Here is a 7,548-nt window from a genome sequence, read left to right on the forward strand (position 1 = left end):
AGGAAAAGGATTTTTACTTAGGTAAAAATTAGATAATATTGTTTTTAATTGAAAAAAAAAAAAACTGTATTGCTCATGTTATTTGCGTTGCAATTACCCATCACATAGCAATGTTATATTTGTAATATTTAATATTGTATCTAGTGTTTCAAATAAACTGTTTTGTTACATTATTAAAACTAGTGGAATAATTAGACACGAAATTATGTTCGTCCTCTTGCCTTTCGGTGAAAAATGTAACGTTTGTAGATTTAAGTAGCTTTGCATCTGCTTTGTTCTCTTTCTTTGTAAGCTGAAGGATTTGTCAAAAATGAAAAATGAAGTTGTAATCACAAAGGCAAGTGACATCCTTTGTAGAGAGGGAAATATTTAGTGGAAAGAACACTTACATAACGTAGCCGGAGAGAGGTGATTTTCTTTCAGTGTTTTCTTTGAGAGTACTTCGAAAGTTATAGAATATTGTATCTAAAAAAAAGATAAAGTCATATACGCGTTCACTGCAAAAAGAGACCCAAAACATTTCTTATGCCCATCGGTTCTTAAAGAAATTAGATAGAGATAACAATTTCATGATAATATTTTTCGAAAAAAAAATTGAATTTCTTCCATAATTTACTTTGCATAGGGTCAAGAACACACATGTTAGTCTGTTACTACAGTTACGCAGTACTGTATAGTAAATTCTATCACATGTTACTAATATTGAAATATAATGATGGAAGCTCGAGCTTAATTCATTTACCCAAGTTTAAAATGGAATGACACCATTGAAGATAGTTAGGTTATTCAGCAAGTAGAACGTGAAGTAAAAATTATATTGATCTTACTGGGAATTGACGAAAAATCACAATTAAAGAAGGGTCCAAACTGTTAGTTAATCTAAAAAATTCCGACGATATTAAACGTTTTTACGAACACGAGAACTCTTGTACCAGAGAAAACAACGGCTAAATTTAAAACTCAAAACAAACAGTTGTAACGGATAGGCATTTCTTCTTTACAGTCGATCAACAAATAACGTAAAGCTATTCTCCCTGTTACATGAGCTACATCACTTTACAAAATAAAAGCTCTCCTGTATAACAGAGAGTGTGTAACAGATGCCTTACGCGTGGTATCAGATTGCTCAGTGAATGTTATATAAAGCATTTCACACACTGAATTTAAGAAATCGTAGAAGAGGAATGGATAATGTCTTCATCGAGCTGTCTTCCCAGGATAAGTGCTTGTCTCCGTGAGCTGTGAAAAAAGTTTGACTTGCTGGTCTTTACCGATCGATATTGGTTTTACTTTTCTGCAACCTTATGTTACAGGAGGAGATATAGTGACGGTAAATAGTGTATATTTGGATTTTAGCGGACCGCGCGTGCGGTCGTGTGCAAGTATCAATCATACCAAAGTGAACCCTCTCGATTTTGATTAAATTCGGTATGTGAGTGTAGTTTAGTAGTATTCCAAGATTTATTAAGACAGCTGTACTAATTAAAACTTTCTCTAATAGTTAAAAAAAAGCAATAAATTTAAATTATTAAAAAAGATAAAATTCTACCCACATACTGTACTTCTTTTTGATCTGCGTAATGACCACATGAATAAGTTTAAAAAAGTACAAGGTTTAGACACGACATATATGTTATTTATGATTTTAATGTTTGAATATTATGGCTTTCAAATATGAAACTAAAATTAATAAGCCAGCAGTTAAATATCCATCGATGCGTATTTTCTTTTTAAGTACTGTAAAACAAAAAAATTCTTTAAACCTGCGTATGGATGGAAAGAAAACGAAAACTATAACACTCAAATTACAAAAACTGTATCCTTGAATGTTTTTATTTCAAATTATATATTTTTTTAATTGTCAAGTATTAAAAAAGAGATAAACTTAGATTTAGTGGTACTAAACAATTGAAAACTATAATACATTTAGAAGTACTATCCCAAGTTAGTAAAAATATATATATATATATATAAAATTTATATTATATATAATATATATATATATATTATAATTGATATATATATATATATATATATTAAATTACATGTATATAAATATATATATATATAAAGATATCAAGGTTTCCTAGACCACTTTCGGAGACCAAACAGTAAATCAAGGGAAAATACTGTTTAAAGGAACCAATAAACGAATCTGTAAAATATCAAACAGTAATGGTATAAATACTGTTTAAAGGACAAATAAACGAATCTTGTAAAATCAAAACAGTTAACTCACGAATGATAAAAAATTAACCGAATCTATAGCTTGTTTGCTTCTACTTTCTTAAGCCCAATCCTATTTGAAATGTCTGCTACGACGAAAAATCTTTCTACTCTACTACAAAAATTAGATAGTAAGCACAGTCCTTATTAATCTTTTAATAGTCTACTCTTTCCAGTAACAAAACCAAGTGTAATTTTATCCATGTTTATTCAATTCTTTAAATTTTTTTTTTTTTTTTTTTTTCCAACACCCCCCCCCCCCCCCACCCCCCCCCCCCCCCACCCCCCCCCCCCCCCACCCCCCCCCCCCCCCACCCCCCCCCCCCCCCACCCCCCCCCCCCCCCACCAACTGAAATTCACGCAAGAGAGGATTTCGATCTGGTTAATGAATTTATCGCGGTCACATTGACACATTGAGAAGAGACCTTGGCTTCGGACTCTCGCCAGACAGGAAGTATAACAATGGATCTCCTGCACTGGTAGTTTTTCGCTAATACGAATATTCAAAATAATCAACATTTTCCTTGTAAGTGATTAAAAATCAAGTATTACCATTTTTTATATCGTCGCAGCACCAAAATAAATAAATTATTAAGTCTTACTAATAATAAGTCTATACATTGTTTATCTTAAACAAACATTATTGTAAAACAAATTTAAATCATTTTATGGAGCCGCAAATAACGCGATGTTAGTATATTTTCAAAAAGACACACTGCTAATTGTATCTGCGGTTTAGCAAACGTATCCTCACAGAATAGCCGATTAATCACTGTATAACCTCCCAACAGTCTTGATTACTGGAAAATATTAGGAAGGAAGTTATGATCATCCCTATCGCTTAAGCTTAATTTATTTTATACTCAAAAAGCTATGTATTTATTTCAGTACCTTCTTAACTATATATATATATATATATATATATATATATATATAGTCTCTTAAGCAGTTCAAAAGAAAACTACAATTATCTTGTACAATATTTCGTTGTATTAACAACTTTTTCAAGTACACAATAATAACACAGAATAAAATAAACAAACAAAGGAAGAAACACCTGATAATAAACATTCTAAATGTAAATACAATTTTGACATGTACACAAGGTTTGCTTAGTTGTTTTTAATTTAACAATAATAACATAATATAATATAATATAATTTTGAATTTAGGTAAATTTGTATCACAATCTAATTATTCAAGTGGAAAACAATAATTTAGCGGATGTTAAGTCCATATGGTTGTTTTGATTTTAATATAAGTTGGTGTGCCAATTCAGTATTCCTTAAATTTAAATCATTTCGAGAGCTGTTTTCACAAGGAGTAATTTTGCTTATAGCTTTGAGTTTGTAACAATCCTCAAAGCTTTTGTTATGGTGAATAGCGTGTAAGGCTACTGGTTTTTTGTCGTCTTTGTGATTGATAGAAAAACGGTGACCGGTCATTCTTACCCGCAAAGAATTAGAGGTTTGCCCAATGTAGTCCTTGGGACAAAACCTACAGGTTAGCTGGTAAATTGAATTGTTGGAGGTACAGTCCAATTTACCAGCTATTGGATAAGTTTTTTTAGTTACACTACTTTGGAATTGATCGGTCTTATCCATAATTTTGCAAATACCACAACGTGGTTTATTACAAGGTTCACAGCCAAAAGATAAATTTTCATAATTTTTTCCAACATGAATTTTGGGCCTTACAAGCATATTCTTCAAATTTTTAGGTCTCTTAAATACTATTCTAGGTGGCCTGGACAATAACTTCTCAGTTAAGGGCGAGTTTTTTAAAATTTCATAGCCAATTTTCATAACTCTATTGAATTTGTGCAAACCAGGATAAAATTTTGTTATAAATTTAGGATCATTTTGGAAGTGATTTGGAATAGTTGTAGCCTTTTTTGGTTGTCTGAGCTGCCGGTTCAAAAGTTTTGTAGGGTATCCCCTGTTGGAAAGAGCTTTAGTAAGTTTGCTTTTGTAAATTTTGAAATCTGAAGCGTTTGTACATAAGGATTTGGCTCTAAGGGAAAGACTTTTTGGAATGGACTTTTTTACATGATTTGGATGGCAGCTACTGTAATGCAAGTAATTCATTTTGTTAGTACCCTTAACATGTATTTTGGTTTTTAAAATACGATTTTCTAGAAAAACTTCAACATCCAAAAAAGTGACGATTTTGTGATTAATATTCCAATTAAAGTTAAGACATGAAAATTTATTTAAACTATCAAGGAAATGATGAAGTTTCTCTAACCCATGATTCCAGACTACAAAAATGTCATCTATAAATCTTAGCCACAATAAAGGAAGGAAATTTTGAGTTTTAAGAAAATTTTGTTCTACAAATCCCATAAAAAGGTTGGCGTATGATGGGGCCATTCGAGTACCCATCGCCGTTCCTTTAATTTGGAGATAGTTCTGATCCATGAATTTGAAATTATTCATTGTTAAAATTAAATGAATGAGTGAGGTTAAAAAGTTTGTTGAAGGTTTAGTGTTATTTGGCCTTCTTTCAAGAAAATGTGTGGCGGCTTCCAGACCACCTTGATGTGGAATGTTAGTGTAAAGCGATTCTACATCTATCGTTACAAGAATCGTCTCATCAGGAAGTGGCTGGTGAACATCCTTGAGTCTTGATAAAAAGTGTCCGGTGTCTTTGATGTAGGATGGAAGATTTCTCACCAGGGGTTGCAGGTTGTCATCTACGAATGCTGAGATTCGCTCTGTAGGAGAACCGATGCTTGCCACGATAGGTCTGCCAGGAGGTGGTCTCGATGGTTTATGTATTTTTGGTAAATGGTAGAAAACTGGTGTTTTCGGTACTTTTGGGACAAGAAGATTTAGCATATCATCTGAAAGATCCTCATTAGCAGCCTCTTGAGTAAGATAATCACGGATTTCTTGGTTAAATGCTGATGTTAGTTCTTCATCAATTTGTTTGTACGTAGAACTATCACTTAGCTGTCTTTCTGCCTCTTTTATGTAATCAACCTTGTTTAAAATTACAATAGAATTGCCTTTGTCCGAAGGCAAAATCATAATTTGATCATTATTTTGAAGTGACCTAATTGCTTTTCGTTCAGCATGAGATATGTTTTTGGAATTAGGAAGACTGTCTGGCAGATCAGGATTTGAAATATTTGCCAAAATTAAACTTATGAATTGCTCAACAGGGTGTTCTAGTGGAAGTGGTGGAGGTTGCCATCCTGAACGATCTTTGAATTTTAGTAAACATTGAGGAGTTTTATTTTTATCATCACAAGGGTTTTGACTGAAATAATATTTTATTCTTATGTTTCTTGCGAATTCCAAAGCATCAGTTACAAAGTTAATGTGATTAAATTTGTATGGTGTAGGGGAAAAGGTTAGGCCTTTCTTTAATACCAAATTTTCTTTAGACGAAGGTTTGTAAATAGATAAATTTTCAATGTTTATCAGAGAGTCATCAGTGTTATGATTTTTATTTAATTTTGAAGCATTTTTGTAGTGTTTTTTTTGGGTTGATTTTTTCGTTTTGATAATTTCTTGGAGATGAAGTAGCATAATTTTGAGGAATCACTTGAGATAGTGTATCTTCTGATTTCACTGTATGAAGTTCATTTCGTAGCACTGACAGTTTTATGGAGAAGTTTTTGAGATTTGTTACTCATAAATCTTTTAGTACCAAGTAGGATTTCATTATAAAATTTAATAATATCTGTATTGTTTTTGTCATAAGAAAGTGAAACGAAAATCTTGTACAGATGTGCGTCATGTTCATGTGCCAAAATCCTATAAGAATTCAATACTAGTCGTGTAAGTTCTAGGTTAACCTTTGCAGCATGTAAGTGTATGCTATTGTGTAGGGATGGAGGTAAAGCAAAAACCGGGAATTTCAGACGGAGACCATGTGGTGTGAGACCAATTGATAGACAAGCATTCAAAAACAATATATGACATTTTAATTTAGCTAATTTGTAAGCATGGTATCTAAAGTTTTTCATGAGTTCAGGTGAATTCTTCATTGTTTTAACTATGATGTGAAGAGTGTGATGATGAAGGTGAAGATTGTTCGTTACCAGTAGGTTTGTTAAATCCTTAACATCTTGAAGTGTGTTGCCTATTGGCTTAAATAGTCTCTTAAGCAGTTCAAAAGAAAACTACAATTATCTTGTACAATATTTCGTTGTATTAACAACTTTTTCAAGTACACAATAATAACACAGAATAAAATAAACAAACAAAGGAAGAAACACCTGATAATAAACATTCTAAATGTAAATACAATTTTGACATGTACACAAGGTTTGATTAGTTGTTTTTAATTTAACAATAATAACATAATATAATATAATATAATTTTGAATTTAGGTAAATTTGTATCACAATCTAATTATTCAAGTGGAAAACAATAATTTAGCGAATGTTAAGTCCATATGGTTGTTTTGATTTTAATATAAGTTGGTGTGCCAATTCAGTATTCCTTAAATTTAAATCATTTCGAGAGCTGTTTTCACAAGGAGTAATTTTGCTTATAGCTTTGAGTTTGTAACAATCCTCAAAGCTTTTGTTATGGTGAATAGCGTGTAAGGCTACTGGTTTTTTGTCGTCTTTGTGATTGATAGAAAAACGGTGACCGGTCATTCTTACCCGCAAAGAATTAGAGGTTTGCCCAATGTAGTCCTTGGGACAAAACCTACAGGTTAGCTGGTAAATTGAATTGTTGGAGGTACAGTCCAATTTACCAGCTATTGGATAAGTTTTTTTAGTTACACTACTTTGGAATTAATCGGTCTTATCCATAATTTTGCAAATACCACAATTATATATATATATATATATATATATATATATATATATATATATATATATATATATATATATATATATATATATACGAGTATCTTTATATGCTATTTGAATTGGTATTTTGGCTATGTAGGTTGGTAAGACTTATCGTATAATCTGTGTTGGATAGAGTTTCTGGGGTCGGTGATCCTATCCAACCAATCATAAATTTCCAATATCCCGCAATCTGATGTTCTTCTATCTCGATTCGTTTCACACCTACGTTATGTTAGTCAGGATCCAGGAAGAGGGTATGGATGCCGTGAGGAAATGAAACCTTACAGCAAAATAGATCTGGGGATTCTCCCAAAGGAACTTAAGAAAACAGTCAGTGGTTAATTTCAGTGGGAACGCAAGGGAACGGCGTTCCCTTACCTCCCAAGAGTGCCGGAACGCAAGGGAACGCTTTTAAAACTACGAGTACAAGTTTTAGTTAAAAAAAATTGTAGGTAGGATCAATATTATGCTATGCTTTGTTTGCGAGTGACTCGTAAGCAGATA

Source organism: Homalodisca vitripennis, chromosome 5, assembly GCF_021130785.1.
Source record: "Homalodisca vitripennis isolate AUS2020 chromosome 5, UT_GWSS_2.1, whole genome shotgun sequence".
NCBI classification, from domain to species: Eukaryota; Metazoa; Arthropoda; class Insecta; order Hemiptera; family Cicadellidae; genus Homalodisca; species Homalodisca vitripennis.